We start from the raw sequence: 17,485 nt of genomic DNA, 5'->3' as shown, positions 1-17,485 counted from the left end.
TCTGTCTTAAAAACAAAACAAACAAACAGAAACAAAAACAAAGAAACCTTGCAAACTTCTTTGCAAATTGGCTAAACCACTGTTACAGCTTGGATGTGTGTCGTCATCCAGACCTCATGCTGAATTGTAATCCCCAATGTTGGAGGTGGGACCTGGTAGGAAGTAATTGGATCATGGGAGCAAATTCCTCATAAATGATTCAGCACCGTCCCCCTCCACACTGTCTTCACAATAGTGATTGAGTTCTCATGACATCTGGTCATTTGTAAGTATGTAGCACTTCCCTGCTGTCTTTCTCTTGCTCCTACTCTGACCATGTGACTTGCCTGGCCACCTTCACCTTCTGCCATAATTGTAAGTTTCCTGAGGCCTCCCCAGAAGCCGAGCAGATGCCAGCACCGTGTTTCCCATACAAGCTGCAGAACCACGAGCTCATTAAACCTCTTTTCTTCATAAATCACCCAGTCAGGTATATCTTTATAGCAATGTGAGAGTAGCCTAATACAACCAGTTTGCATAGCTTTCTGATTTTAACCTTTCATCCTCTTTGAGCTATTTCATAACTCTGCAAAGCATAAGTGACCTATAAACATGCAGATTCTCCCGTCTGGTAAAATTTCAATTGACTTCACTCTCTGCTGTGGGGGGGACATAACTGTTTTGCCTCCATTTGAACATTTATTTCAAGATTCCTGATATGTTTTTGAACTAAATATAATATCTAACAAATAGAATAAATAAATAAGTAAAATCATGTCTGTTCATTTTCTTATTTCTCTGAGGCCCATGATTTTATCATTTTTTTTTGAAACTTATCTATTGGCAGTATCTTAGACATCATGAATATTAACAACTGGAAGTGCTGAAATCTGTTATTTTCTGTAAGAAACATTTCCTTTGTTTTAGCAGGCAATTAATTTGAATAACTACAAAATGCAAAATGTTTCTTGGAGAGTAGCTCCTGGTTCAATTCAGATCTGTTATCTCTGAGTTTCTCTGATTCTGTTCCGCTCATGCATGATTCAAGGATCAGCCCAAGATGTGACCAGGCAGAAATCTGAGATCTTCTCCCTGGCTTTTACAAGAAAAAAAAAAAAAAAATTCAAGATGTAATACAAGACGTTGTCATAGGTATCTCACCCTGTTTTCAATTAGGCTGAATTTCCCTGACTCCTAACTGTGGCTCCTGAGGCCAGGCAAACTGTGCTGTTTCCCCTGCTACCTCCTTCCCAACTTCATGTGTGCTCATTTCTCCTGTCCCTCAGACTGAAACAACAGAGGGGAACTCACACCATACAGCTTCCATCAGAATTTGTGTTCCACACCTGCCTGCTTCTCTTCATTCCCCAGTACCTTCAGGCATCTGCTTATTGCATTATGTTTAGATTTTATTATTGCTATGTGTGGCAACATCAGTCCACTTTGACATTATGCTAGCACTATTAGAAATGAAATTCTAACTATCCTAAGGTTTTTTTTTAATATGGGTTTCTTACACAAATCAACACTGTACTTAGTAACGTATCAACACGTTTGAGTCTAACATGCTCATAATAATGGAATACATGTACATATGCTTGGAACACGTACCTTTAATATGTGACATCTGTAATCCCACAGTATAAGTACAGTTGAATATTTGATGAGTGCAATATTTACAATACATGAAAGTTAAAAAGCTTTTTATATTTCTCTTTGAATTGATAGCAGTAGAAAAGAGAGTCTCCTAGAATATAAAACAAGTAAAAAAATTGTAATTTCTTTTCAAAGCTGTTTGCAGTTGTGTCTTATTTTACAAAAGGAAGAAGAAAATCAGCCAGTGATAACAGTGATTAAGAATGGTTACAAATAAAAGCCTCACTTACAAAAGTAGACTCGAATTTTCATGAGCTGCTCATCTATCTTCGTGTGCTTTTGTAATTACCCTTTTCAAAATGCTCATCTTTACCTATGACTACATCTTATATTACCCTTTCTCATAATAGCTTTGAATTTGTCCCCTCGATGGGGTGTTGCACTCATAACTCATACTTTCCTGATTTCCATGATGTAACAAAACACAGTCTGTTGCTATGGCAATGATCAGCATCTTGCAGCGCAAGCCATCATGATTACAGGTCTCTGGTGCTAGACTCTTCGTCCTTCAATGAATTTTCAGAGATCTTTTTGTTCTTCCGCACATTTGAAATTAAGTGTTTAGTGTGCTTTGATTAATGTTTCAAAGTTTTAGCCAGTCTAGTGATGTGTTAAGTGGCAGTGTTTTATCTGCATTTTTCTTTAACTGCATTGTTCAGCCTATAAGAACAGTTCACTGAATCACAGTAAACTGGGTGTATCTGACGTTTTGAAACTACACAATTAAGTCATGAAAAGCAAATACATGTATTTTACAATTTGTTTACATGTAAACTAGATTGTAGGACTCGAATCTTAAACATATAAACTGCATTATAAAGAGTAAACTCTTGCATTAATAATGTCTTATTAAATATGAATCAGGACCCTGAATTACTGCATGTTGAGGACAGGGAAACCATTCCAATCACACAGGGTAAGCCACCCCAAATATGAAACTATGTATTACTTTGTATTTATCAGACAAATTTTAGTCAGCTATTTAGGTTGCAAAGTTAAATGTGTATTAAATTAAAAGCATACATTCTGCTTAAATTGTGCTTAGTTATGTACAGAAGTGAAAGCCCCCTTCTCTGGGGTATATGTTCTTAATATTAAAAAATGTGAATATGTTTTTACAGTTTTTCAGTTCCTGTATAGACCAAAGTTTAAAGTCAAAATAACAATGAATGTTGGTTTTATAAAACTATAAAACACAGGTCAGTTTTCGTAGAAAGTAAATCATCACATAGCAAAAACACTGTGAATTTCCTAGTTCATCAAAACTTGTTTTTAAAATTTTCACGCCATGTTTAGGTCAGAGATTTTGTGAGAAGGCAAATCATCTATAAAATCCAAAATTAAGAAGTCTTATTTTCCAAGTTTGAAGAATAAATTAATGGTCACTGATATGAAATATTATTCAAATACCTATGATTCTCCTACCTCTGACTTCATTTAGGATTCAATTAAAGGTCATCTGGTAATTTGGATTGCCATTTAAAGCCAGAACTTTACTGTACTAAATCAAATTATTTTCCTTCTTCAAAATAACAAGATACCCTAGGATAAATTGCTATTTAAAACTCACTAGATAAGAAAACCAATTTTGTGGACTATCACCTAGCACTATACTTCTAAATGTCCTTTTGACAACTACTAATACATAGACTAAGTAACTTACATAGTTTCAAAAATCATGGGCATTTAGATTAACCTATACCCATTGGCAACCCTCAAATTTGCTCAGGATCAAGTAAATTGAAAGGACTGAACTCTATTCAGAAAGGAAGTACACAAATTACACAGAGAGTGAATATGTAATCACCTATCACTCTATGCTACTAAGTGACATAATATTTTTATGTGGAAGAAATTAAGCATTTAAAAGTTAATTAGTTTGCATTTAAAATACGTATTTTGCATGCTCATCTCCCCCTTTTCAGGGCTGTTCTTAAACTTTGGTGATATCTAGTACTGTATCCCATATATGTATTGCAATGTTCTCTCTCTCTCAAGTTCTCTGTTTTCAAAATTCACTCTTCAAAAAGAATTTGCCAAACTAATGTACCCCCAAATGAATATTCAATAATCTTGAAGTATTATCTTTACATTTCACCATAAAAATGTACTCTTACTTAACAGTAAAGAGTTTCTGATTGAAAATAGTCATATGTGAGCCAACAAGTGACATAGGTCAAGACCGTGGAAACCTTTGAATGGTACTTGCCTACTCAAAGTCTCTACTTCTGGTAAGGCAAATGTCAGAGTTACAATTCCACTTAGCAGAAGTATAATAATAATAATTCTACATAATGACATTCATATGACAAAGTCTGACAGGGCCAGAATCAATGAACCAAAGATGATATTGTATTTCCTATAGCCCTAGAAGTTTCCTGCATGAACCTATGAAAACATATTTCAGAGCAAGGCAGCATATATTTCAATGACAAAATGTCTGACAGTAACATTGAGCAGAGTAAGCATTTTAAACAAGAAGGATAAGACCTAAAGGAAAACAAATAACTTCTGTTGGAGCTTGAAGATGAAGTAGCTTTAGATTAATGCAAATGTATTCATATGAAGAAATAAAGCACAGGCTTCAAAGTTGGACATAAGGCACAATTTGAAGTTAATGACCTTAGGAAAAGATGTGCCACTAACTCAACGTGTTGATCAACTGTATTAAATCACACAAATATGATTGAAAATATCTATACTGCTTTGTGGCCTCTCTTTTGAATAGCAAATGAACCAATCTATAATTTTTATATTTTTATAGAAGTTGGCTAAATATTTTTTAATAATCACTTTATCTTTTACATAAGAACACATGTATTTTTTAATTTAAAATTTATTAACAATAGAAATAACTCTACTATTGTGATTTGTTAATCAGAATTTTGTATTTTAAACTTTAAATTTTATAAAGCAAAACTTCTGAAGTAAATGTTTAGCTTTCTTGTAAGTAATTGCTTCTTAAGTGATTGTATTTCAGTAAACACCAAATACTATAATGCACTTATTGGAAACACACAAACCAATGAAATCTAGTCACTTATTTCAAATGGGTTTAAAGTGTTCTTCAGTTGCATATAAAATACTGAATTTTTCCATGATTGTTTTCTAATTATTACTTTCAAAGCAACTGAGTAACAATAGGTTTGGGATAGTATAAATTGATTTCACTTTGTTTTTTCATTATGTTGAATTAAAATTATTAATTACCAATTTTTGTTTTTAATATATCTCCTTATGGCAACATTTTCACCATTGCTTTGCACCAACCATTAATATTATACTCTTACCATATAGATTCCTAAACCTGGGTATGAAAAACACTGCAGTATGATAAGAAAATAAAATTAGATATGTGTTCATAATTATCTCATCCTCCAGAAATTTCTCATTCTGTATTTTATATAGAAGTGTGAATGTGTGTTATTTAAATCACATATTACCCCTCTAAGAGTACATGTAAAGAAGTTATAAATAGTTAAACTATATTAATAATTCTTACTAAGGGTAAAATCTAATTGGTAGAAAGGTACTCAAAAAAGTCCAAAGTTGATGCAGTAGAATGTCCTGAGGTACATTCAAAAATTGAATTACTGATACTATGTTGAATTGTATCAGCATTTCGATTTCCTAGCAATTTCTCTATTTAATAGATACAATGACAATTGAACACAATGGATTAAATGGCAATAAGCAACATTGGATACAATGACAATAAACCTGCATAAAAAGCTGGGAAAATTTGCTTTTAAGTCACCCATTTACCTTTAACATGGACTTAAAATTGTATAAATAAATCTCAGAAATATAAACTTATGAATAGGGTAAGTTATTTAAGTTCAGGTTACTTCAAATAAAGGAATCAAGAAATAAGTGGACTATAATGTTTAAATTCCAGTTCACATAAGGAGATATTTCTGCTGGAAGTGCCTCCAAAAGTGGATACCAGTTGGTTAGCGGACCTCATTATTCAAAGAGGAAATTTCATAAACAGGGAATTTTTTGGTTTATACCGTATCTAATGCAACAATATATAAAACAAGATTACATGTTTACTAGAAAGATTGATTTATCTAGGCAGGACTTATTATTGTTTTTGATTACAGCTGGTATCACTGTGTTAATACCAAATAGCATGTCAACTAAGGAAAGTTATTCATTGGGTAGAAAAGCTTTTAATTGGCCTCCTTTAACTGTAGCTGATTTGTCCCTGAAATGATGATACTTAATTTAATTTTCATAATGCAGCTATTCCCCTTGGGAATCAGAAGTGCCTCTTTTAAAGCACATATATTTCTAAATATGTTACACCAGACATATTTAGAATACGCCATATGGCATTTAAGTTTATCTTACATTGTGATGACATTCCCAAGTTATCTGAAGATGCCCATTGAATTTGGAGGTTGGGCAGCCTTCATTGATCAAAATGAAGTCGCCTTCTTTGATCAAAATTATCCATTCCAATATGTATAAATCTGTGCCTAAATTGGAAACTCTCTTGTAAATTTTTTCTCACAGATACTATGGGCATAGTCACAAAGAAGTTTACATGTAAGTTTTGCTTCTTATAGCCTTTGAGATACAATTACCAGTCTCACACTTCTCCATATATCATGTAGTTCAAATGAAGTATTACTAAAATAAATCATAAGGTCAAATATAATAGCAAATTTTATCTAGTGCTCTATTCTATTTATTTGGTGTAAATTTTAATAACAAATGAAAACCATACTTTTTTGCAATACCTCTGCTTTAATCTTTTATCTGGAATAGTGCAGTAGAAATTAAAAAAGACTAAAGATTTAGTATGTACAACAGCATGACAAATAAACTCAAAGATAGGCCCCAATGGTCCCCATCTCTAGTATTCATATTTTATATATTATCTTCGCTTGACTTTGGGTGGGACCTACAACTTACTCCTAATCAATAGAATATGGCAAAGGTATGGGATGTCACTTCCATGATGATGTTACATAAAATTGTACCTCCATAGTGAGTTTTTATTTTGGGAATGCCAATGAGGCAAAGAACTGAGGTGGCCTGAGAACAACAGACAGCTAGAAACTGTAGCCCTCATTCCAACAGCCCAAAAAGAAATCAATTCTACCTACAACCATGAGAATCTGGAATTGGATCCTGCCCCAGTTGAGTCTTCAGACAATACCTCAACCCAGGTTGATACCTTGACTACAGCCTCATGAGAGGCTTTAAAAAGTGGGCCAATCTAAGCCAGGCCTGGCCTTTTTTTAGTTTTTATTTTTTTATTATTATTTTTAAGGAGATAAGAGTCTTGTTTTATTGCCCAGGCTGGAGTGCAGTGGCTATTCACAGGCACAATCATATGAACTACAGTTCTAAACTCCTGAGCTCACGTGACCCTCTTGCCTCAGGTCCTGTGTAGCTTGAATGGCAGGCATGTTCCACTGTGCCCAGCTTCTTGTCTGGACTTTGATCCAAAAATGTAAATAATTTAAAGTTGCTAAATTTATAGTGATGTGTTACATCGCAATCAATGACTAATACAAACAGAAAACCGACTTTCATGCTGATTACTAAACTGTATTTATATCATTTCAGTAGGTGAAGGATTAATTGAGACTCATGGCAAGATTTCATAGAAAAGTAATTCTTAGCAAACAGAAATCAAGTTCAGCACTGTGTCAGGTCCCTGGTGTGACTGGCGTATTTTCTTGCTAACCAAGGTATTTAAGACTACCCTAAGAAATAACTGTTCGATATGATATAAGGTAAATTCTTAATATTAATTAGAAATGGGCAAAGTAACTTGATGGATACAATTAATCCTGTATCAATACAGTATAACAAAGAAAACAAAGATTCTAATCATACTGTCCACTATTTCATTTCCACAAATTAACTATATGACTATAATTGTTCCATTATTTCATCCATATTTCTAACTGTATGGCTTAAACCATTCAATACTTCATGAGTTCAGCATATTGTTACAATTTGAAAACTGTGTCCAGGTATATGAATAACTACTATGACTGACTACTATGACTAAGCATTCACTATGAGCAATCTCTCTTACATTGAGCGTACTCTGATTTTCAGAAAAATGTACCAAGTTTAGATGTTAGTGTTATTTCCCTTTTTTATTCCTAATTGTAAAGTTTCTTCACAATGAAAATCAATGCAGCCATTCTATCTTTTAAAAAGTTTTTAAAATCTAGCTATGACAGAGCTAGGAATATTATCACCCCCATTGTTTTAAGCTGAGGAGTAAATTTTCAAGAGTTTCTACTTCACTTGGAAATAGAAATTCTATTTTGCTTGGAAATAAAAATCTCCAACACAAATTGTTTTCTTTCTCAAAAGACTTGTCTTTATCATCTATTTTGAACTTGATTAAAAAAATAGAAAAAAAGAGCAAAAAAAAAGTATACTTTACTGTTGAAACAAATAGCAAGTTAAAATGTAGCTAAAAGGGGGAAAAACAGTATTTTTGCCAAAAAATAAAAGCCAAAAGTGAAATACAGAAGCGAAGACATTTTTATGAGGAATAAATATTCATGGGATATCACAGAAAGGTGAAGTTGAAAATTCAATCAGTTCTCTAATGAATTAATAGTACCTCTGGAACTGTCCTGTTACTTTATGTGAACTAGCTAATGAGCAGGAGAGAAGTTTCCAAAAACAGGATAGTCAGCACATTTCAGGAACTCACTTGCTTTTTAAAAGGAATTATAAGTAGCACACAGCTATTTCTTGAAAATTGACATATTTTTCTTTCACTTCTACATTGAGAAGAAATTATTAGATATTTTTTCTGTCTGGGAAAATAATAGCAACAAGGAAAAAATTAAAGCTACACATTTGATGCATCGTATCTGCACATATTTTTTACTTTTTAAATTGGCATTGCTCTGAATATGAAGTTAACAATGAATTTCTCTTAGTGTGCTTCTTTGTCCATCCCAAGAGAAAAACACTTCCAAGAACCACTTCACTAACATATGTGGGACTCACAGACTTAATTGGCAAGGGCTGCCAGCTTGGTGGCTTAAAAGACTGACATTCATTATCTGACACACAAGGAATGAACACACCATCTAAAGGGCAACACCTGTTAGCTTTAGTCATATGTAGAGATGAGGAAATAAAGTCTCAATACAGCTTGAGTATTACATTTTCAAAGTGATGTTCAACTGTTTTCAGGACATTCTGATTTTTAAAACTAAGTCAAACAATTTAAAATATCGTCAAGGCTTAATAGAATATGTCTAGTTGCATAATGCAATTTACACAGCAGTACTTACCCAGTAGCCCATCCTGGGCTCACTCCCTGGCTCCAGCTGAGAGGCTCCTACGTGAGCTTCACGATACCAACTGCACCGACAACATTCCCTGCTGGAGATTTGAAATATGATAAAAGATACTCAGATATCCACTTTGTTGGGTACAAATCATCCTATAAGGCAGCGGCAAAAATAGTAAGAAAGGTTCAAAAACTCTAGGAATTACATTGATTTCTAATCATCCTTCAGTTTTTAGGTGACTTCCCTGGTTCTTCTGATAAATATCTTTTGACTATCTTTTTATTTAATTAACCAAAATTGAGTTTTGTTTTGTGAATATAAAAACAAATCAAAACAAAAACAATCTAACAACCACAACAATAAAACCTTAATTGAGATGGGAATCAGTCTTTTTCTCTCCATCCAGTCCCTTTCTATATGTAAATAGTTTCAATCAGGAGAAAGGCCAGGCTCCTGAGCTTATGTGAATGAGGGGCGGGAGGTGGGGGGGCAATATTTTTGCTTGTTAATGAAATTATGGCGTTGGGGGGCAGTTGCCACTGTTATTTAGTATTTCAGGGGGTGGAGTTTGTAGAAGTTTCAGGCCTAGTAAATATCCTGCAATGAGAGGCACAGATGTATACATAAAGAATGGTGCCATTCAAACAGCAAAAGAAATATTGCTTTGTTTCTCAAAAATCTCAAGAGGGGCAGCATGATATATCCAAAGTCAATGATCTGTTATTTTGAAACTCAAGATGTCAACTTGAGTCTTGAGCCCTCTCAAGACTCAGTTGAGGACTGGCTTCACCATGATGCCTCTCCAAACTGTTCTCAAATTGTTTTCCTTCTTACTCTTTCTCTTTTTTCTTCCTTCTTTCTTTTTTATTTGTTCGTTTTTGTTTTCACAAACTGTATCTTTGCCCTTGAGATTTGCAATATACAAGAAGGTATATTAAATGACTTGAATTAAAAAAAAAAAAAAGAAAAGAAACGAAAGAAAGAAAACATAGTCTTGAGAATCTTAAATCCAAAGGTTTTACTTTATTGCTCACCTGTTTTTCTGCCAGCTTCTAGACCAGCATCTAGAGATAAAATCCTATATATCACCTATCTTTCTTATGTTGTCACTAGAGGGAACTTGAAAATGTCTTTATTTTGACTACCATTTATGTTTGAATTCCTCACTAAAATAAAATGAAAGTTTTTCAAATAGCTTCCACTCATTAAGTGAGTGCTTAGCCCTTTTTACCACTACAATAGCACGAGTTCACTAGGGAAACTACTTAACATTTGCAATTGTAGGCATTACTATATTTGCGCTTTTTGGTTTAGAACTTCTGGGAAGCCTAACAAATGCAAAGGCTTTGCAAAGTATTTTGCAGATATTTAGTAGGTTGCATTGTATAAGAAATTCATTGATAAAGCTTCATAAAGCAAGAATTCTCTCTATTTTCCTTGGTTACATCTCACTCTCCATTTGTTCTTATGCAAATTAAGCTGCTTTCTTCAAATCCACCAACCTCCAAGCCCATTTGTCATCTTTAGCAAGCCTGGTGAACACATTTATTGATCACCTGGCACATGCCAAAAAACACCTCTGATTGCCAAAGTTAATAGAAAAATAGCAATATGATACTTGAAGGACATTGATGAGGAAATATTTTCCGTGTGGTTTGGAGAGATGAATGTTTTAAGCAAGCAAAGCCTGACATCATCGAATAATCTATAATTATTCTGCTCTTCTTTGGGTTTCTTTGGGTTTTTATTATTGTGTTATAAAAACTTGTTTAAGGCTGGGTGCGGTGGCTCACGCCTGTAATTCTGGCACTTTGGGAGGCCGAGGCGGGCGGATCACGAGGTCAGGAGATCGAGACCTGGCTAAAACAGTGAAACCCCGTCTCTACTAAAAATACAAAAAAAAAAAAAATTACCCTGGTGTGGTGGAGGGCGTCTGTAGTCCCAGCTACTCGGGAGGCTGAGGAAGAAGAATGGGGCGAACCCGGGAGACCGAGTTTGTGGTGAGCTGAGATCAAGGCTGGGGGACACAGACTCTGTCTCAAAAAAAAAAAAAAAAAAAAAAAACAGAGACAAACAAACAAACACAACAAAAAAATTGTTTAAATAACTGCAGCTTTACCAGAGTGTGAACTGCCTGAAGCATGAGCTTTGTATCTCAATGTCTAAGCAAGTTGCCTGGCTCATAGCAAGTACTTAAATATTACTGTGAATGAATACATGGGAAGCCATTCTAAATTATTGCTTTAATCAAGGTTCCTTCTAATTCACTGATTTCTCAAGATTTTCTGTTGCATTTGGACCACTAGGTATGCTGACTCTGTTGGGAAATTGTATCTTTTACTGTAAAGAAAAATTTGGCCAGGCATTGTTAGTCATGACGCCTGGCATCCCAGCACTTTGGGAAGCAGAGACAGGTGGACAACTTGAGTTCGGGAGATTGAGATCAGCCTGGACAACAAAACAAGTGGTGAATGGGAGTCATTTTTGAAGACAGTGCCCAAGGCACTCAAGATATCTCATTCGTTTACCTAACAAAATTAAGAGCCAGAACTGGACTTTGGTAAATGTATGGAGGGAAGTTTATTTCTTAAAAGTAGAATGATTTGCTGTTGGACTGCAGAATGATTTGCTGATGTGAAACTCCAAAAAAATTTGAAAACATACAAGTGGAAATGTGTATTGTATTAGTCTGTTCTCACACTGCTATAAAGACAGTGTGAGAATTACCTGAGACTGGGTAATTTATAAAGAAAAGAGGTTTAGTTGACTCACAGTTCCATACACTGTACAGGAAGCATGGCTGGAAAGCATCAGGAAACTTAGAATCATGGCAGAAGGTGAAGGGGAAGCAGGCATGTCTTGACATGGTAGCAGGGGAGTGCAAAGGGGGAAGTGCTACACACTTTTGAACAACCAGATCACATGAAAACTGACTCACTATCATGGGAACAGTAAGGGAGAAATCTGACCCCATGAGCCAATCACCTCCCACCAGGTCCCTCTCCCAACACTGAGGATTACAATTCAGTGTGAGATTTGGGTGAGGACACAGAGCCAAACACATGGTATGTCAAGCCCAGAACTGTGTGAAAACAGTTTAAGCAAGATTCTTACACTTCTAACCAGAATCACAAATGTGATGTGCCCTCTTGGACTGTGAGTTATTGTCTTAAGGATATCTCAGATGGAGGACATTACTTGGGAGTCAAAAGCAGCAAGTGTTTCGATGACAAATAAAACTGGACCACTTCCTGACTTTGTCACCTATAATCTACAGTAAATCTTCTTAATTGTGCAGATCATCAGTTTACTCAGTTTTAAATATGCTAATGATTAGACTATTTATCTTAAGTGATTATGACTACAGAGGATTGAAAAGTGCTTTGCCCAGTGCTCGACACACAATAGGTGCCCAAATACATCAATCTTTCCTCCTCCATTGAAATCAGTACCACTTCTGCCGATCCAACTTCCATGTATTTTTTAATTCAACAAACATTTGTTGAGAGTCACTCTGATAAGTATTAAGAAAAACAATAAAGTGAAATAAATAATAGTTCTGGCCTTCTGGAACCTTAGCAATTTCAGGTGAGAACAAATCATGTCATATGTATCAGAGAGAGGGTAAGTTACAATGAATAAAACTTTAACATTTAAATAAATTGATACAGCAGTACAGTGGAGGGTGACAGTAATCTGAGCTAGATGAATCTCCAAAAGTTTCCTTGAGGAAGTGTAACAGGTATGCATTGTATACTAAGCTTTCGCTAAGCAGTGCAATCACTAGGAAAATTTCCTTTTTACTTTATCTTTTCATGTTTGATAGACCTAACTCACTAGTTAAAAAAGCATCTTGAAGTTACTAACTTTCATCAGAGTGTGAAAGTTAGTGCATTTATACCATACAGTAAAAAGTCGGGGGAAAAAAGCCCAAATTGGTTTAGAATGCAAAGACCAGAGGTACGTAGTCTTGATCGTTTGCGGAATATTTTCTACCTATAAAATGTAGTTATCTCACTAATTCCAGTCTTTGAGATGATGATTTAACAAGGTGATATTTATAGAAGAGAACCTTATCTATCAAATGCTGTAGAAGTGGAGGTTATTTTTATTATAGTTGGAGTTCAACTAATAACTGTTGATTGATTAAAACTTATAGTAGTTTTACGGGTTAGAAAATAATTTTCCATTGTCTAAGTGAATCACTGAGATGTTTCATTGAAGGCACCTAAATGAATTTTTAGCTTCGTGTATAAAATCAGTCAACCATACAGGTGATATATCCAGACAAGTCCTAGACTGTACTGGTAATATTAATATTTTCTTTATTAGTTTTGGTAATGTTTCAACTTTTGTTATAGTAAAATTATGCTAAGTTTTGGTAGAATAAAAATTACAAGTAAATTTTTAACTCCATAAGGGAAACTAAGTTGAGAAACCCAAAAACACAGTTTTTTATACTCCAAAGTAAACTACAGGAAAACAAACAAAACAAAACAAAAACAAAAACAAAAAAACTGATTCAGATTTTAGAGCAATTATTTTGTAAATAAACGTTATTACAGTTTTTCCCATTATTGCTATTAAGAAGTACTCTACCATCTAATCTCTTCATTTGAAAATGTTAGAATATATACCTTAAAAATAATCTAGTTGGGCCGGGCACAGTGGCTCACGCCTGTAATCCCAGCACTTTGGGAGACCAAGGTCAGCGGATCACAAGGTCAGGAGATCGAGATCATCCTGGCTAACACGGTGAAGCCTCGTCTCTACTAAAAATACAAAAAAATTAGCCAGGCGTGGTCGTGCGCGCCTGTAGTCCCAGCTACTCAGGAGGCTGAGGCAGAAGAATGGCGTGAACCTGGGAGGAGGATCTTGCAGTGAGCTGAGATCGTGCCGCTGCACTCCAGCCTGGGCAACAGAGTGAGACTCCATCTAAAATAAATACATACATACATACATACATACATACATACATACATAATCTACTTGATCAACTGAGTTTTCACTGATTTGTAGAAATATTAATGCACATAATATTTACCTGAAAGCCAGAAGAGATGAATTTAGAATCCAGGTGTAGCACTACTGGATTATATTAGCTTGGATAATTACATGGTTACTCTGGCCTCAATTGCTTTATCTTAAAATTGAAGGTTACTATTATTGGTTTTGTGGGAAATTTTCAAGAGTTGACAAGATTCCATATTAAAAGTGCATTTTATTTATTTAAAAAAAATTTTTAAGAGCCAGGGTTTTGCTCTGCTGTCTAACCTGGAGTGCAATGATACAATCATACCTCACGGTAACCTCAAACTTATGCTCAAGTTCTCCTCCCACCTCAGCCTCCTGAGTAGCTAAGACCTCAGGCACGTGTCACCATGCCTGGCTAATTTTATTTATGTATGTATTTCTTTATGTATGCATTTACTTCTTTGTTAGTTTGTTATTGTATATATAGGCTCTAGCTAAGTTACCCAGGCTGGTCTTGAACCCCTGGCCTCAAGTCATCCTCCTGCCTTGGCCTCCCAAAACACTGGGATTACAGGCATGAGCCACCACACAGAGCCCCTAAAAGTTTATTTTAAATGTTTACCGATAGCCATTATTTACAATTTAGATACCAAATTTTCAAACTTCTTAATAATTTGCATTCACATACAATTTCCTGTTAATATTGGCCAAGAAAAACTGCTTAAGCCTGTATTTCAATTTGCCAATTACAAAATACTTCTTCACTGAAACAAGACCTACCACAAAAGTCACACTTAGAAAACCAATAAAATTAGGTTTCAAAGTGTATTGTTAAATCCCCACAGTGTGCCAGTTATGAACTTCTGCTAACTCATAGCTATTTATTTTTAAAAATTGTATTTTTGCACTACTTCAGATAGCCTTCTTTGACAGTTGTGTTCAAATTTTAAAACCTCTGAGAAAATACCAAAGGTCTGTGTAAATGGATGGCTGAAAGAGAGGGGAGTAAGAGGACTTCTAGGTAGGAATCCAGAGACCCTGATGTTGTCTCAGCTCTATCCTCAGTTCTGACTCAATAAACAGTGAGCTTCTCCTAAATTTGTTTCCTCTCGAAACATCAGCTGGACAAACTAGGTGATCTCTAAGTTATTTCTTTCATTAATTGAAAAAGAATGATGACCACAAGGTGAGCCTTGATACATAAAATATAATTCAGTAGTAACAAGCCCCAAGCATTCAAAATAAATTGATCTAGAAATAAAGAGTTAATTTTGTGCTGCTGGGACTATATGAATAATAAAACCTTCAATGTCAGTAATATTAATTAGAAAATGGGATCCTTACTTGCATTTGATTTCAAATAAATCTTACTTATCTTTGGGATAACTTAAGCTGGACTCGAATGAAAGGATTGGAATTCGGTTAATCTCTGTTTAGACAAATATTCATGTCTTTCAAGACGCAGTATAACTGCCTCGCTGCCATACATCCAGTGGTTCCCTGCTTAAAATTCCAGTATATTTACTGTATTTATCATTTAAAGAGACATAGCATACTATCTTGTATTTGTCTCTAATTGCATTCTTTAAAGGTTTTGATGATAGTAGAAACCACTGAGAAAGTGAGAAAATTGAAGTTTAAAATATGTACATTGCTCATAATCAAAGAAAAATGAGACCGTTTATTTAGTGGAGAGTGACAACATGCGAACTCTGGTAAGAACAGTTTAAAAATGTAAATATATGCAACTGCATATGTGATTTCTTTCTTTCATGTCATTAAATACAGGATGTAGAAAATAACACCGTACAAATGCTAGAGAAAAATCATGTTACACAATCTGTGCCCCTGAGAAGTTTTTTCCCACACATTATAAATTTTGTTTTTTGCATATCTAAGTGCAATAATCTCTGTTAAAAGAGTTTCTTTCATATGTTGTTTCTGCCCCTATTTAAACGACACAAATAAAAAATTACAATAAAATACATATATTTTTAAATTTTCTTTAACTATATTTTAAGTTCTGGGATACATGGGCAGAATGTGCAGGTTTGTTACATAGGTAAACATGTGCCATGGTGGTTTGCTGCACCTATCAACCCATCATCTAGGTATTAAGCCCAGCATCCCTTAGCCATTCTTCTAGGTGCTCTCCCACCCCGTACCACCACTACCAGGCCCCAGTCTGTCTTGTTCCCCATGATGTGTCCATGTGTTCTCATCATTCAACCCCTACTTATACATGAGAACATGTTTTGTTTGGTTTTCTGTTCTTGTGTGAGTTTGCTGAAGATAATGGCTTCCAGCTCCATCCATGTCCCTGCAAAGGACGTGATCTAATTTCTTTTTATAGCTGCATTGTATTTCCTGGTGTATATGTGCCACATTTTCTTTATCCAGTCTATCATCGATGGGCATTTGGGCTGATTCCATGTCTTTGCTATTGTGACTAGTGCTGCTATGAACATATATGTGCATGTATCTTTGTAATAGAATGATTTATATTCCTTTTTGTATATACCCAGTAATGGGATTGCTGGGTCATATGGTATTTCTGGTTCTAAGTCTGTGAGGAATCACTGCACTGTCTTCCACAATGGTTGAACTAATTTACATTCCCAACAACAGTTTAAAAGCATTCCTATTTCTCCACAGCCTCGCCAGCCTCTGTGGTTTCTTGACATTTTAATAATCATCATTCTGACTGGTGTGAGATAGTATCTAGCTTGTCTCTTTGTTTAATGTACCAGAAGCTGTGAGTTTCAGCTAAAGCAATGTTAAGAGGGAAATTTATAGCACTAAATGCCTACATTAAAAAGTTAGAAAGATCCCAAATTGACAACCTAACATCACAATTAAATGAACTAGAGAACCAAGAGCAAACAAACCCCAAAGCTAGCAGAAGACAAGAAATAACCAAGATCAGAGCAGAACTGAAGGAGATAAAGACATCAAAACCCTCCGAAAAATCAATGAATCTGGGAGCTGACTTTTTGAAAAGGTTAATAAGATAGACTTCTAGCTAGACTAATAAAGCAGAGTAAAGAGAATAATTGAACAGACACTATAAAAAATGATAAAGGGTATTATCACCACTGACTCCACAGAAATGCAAACAGCCATCAGGAGAATACTATAAACACCTCTATGAAAATAAAATATTTTTAAAAAACAAGAAACATCAGCAAAAACAAGAAACATATCTTACACCTTAGTGGAATAGAAAAGAGACAGAAGTTGTAAGGTGAATTCCCTATTGCTCAATGTTATATTAATTTCTGTAATTACAAAATATTTTTGTAACAAAAACCATTGACCTCAAGTTATTGTAAGATCTTAAAGGATTTTTAAATAATCAGACCATTAAATTATTCTCCAGTTATTTTTTTTAAATGCCTTTGAATTACAGACTGTATTTGTTAAAGTCGTACTGTGTGCTCAGGAGTTCTACCCACACTTCATTGCCTAAAGATACTTTTTATGCAGGTCAACACAATTGCACCAGCCTCACAATCTACGTCACTTTTACTCCTGTCTAGTCTACATACAGAAACCGTGAGCTCTACAAAATCCCAAATTGCTCATTG

General features: G+C 34.8%; 1 long non-coding RNA gene across 2 annotated transcripts; it reads right to left on the bottom strand.

The window, feature by feature from the left end:
• Window positions 1-751: 751 nt before the first annotated feature.
• On the bottom strand, window positions 752-2,060 carry LOC103884954. Of its 2 annotated transcripts, none has more exons than XR_647803.4 (3): window positions 1,866-2,060; window positions 1,591-1,726; window positions 752-1,075 (listed from the first exon to the last, which is right to left on the bottom strand). It is a non-coding gene; the product is annotated as an uncharacterized LOC103884954 (long non-coding RNA). The 2 variants fall into 2 exon arrangements; XR_647802.4 differs by having other exon boundaries at window positions 752-1,071.
• Window positions 2,061-17,485: the final 15,425 nt, after the last annotated feature.

Source organism: Papio anubis, chromosome 5 (genome assembly GCF_008728515.1).
Source record: "Papio anubis isolate 15944 chromosome 5, Panubis1.0, whole genome shotgun sequence".
In the NCBI taxonomy this organism is placed as follows: Eukaryota; Metazoa; Chordata; class Mammalia; order Primates; family Cercopithecidae; genus Papio; species Papio anubis.
This window is presented reverse-complemented; position numbering and strand designations above follow the sequence as displayed.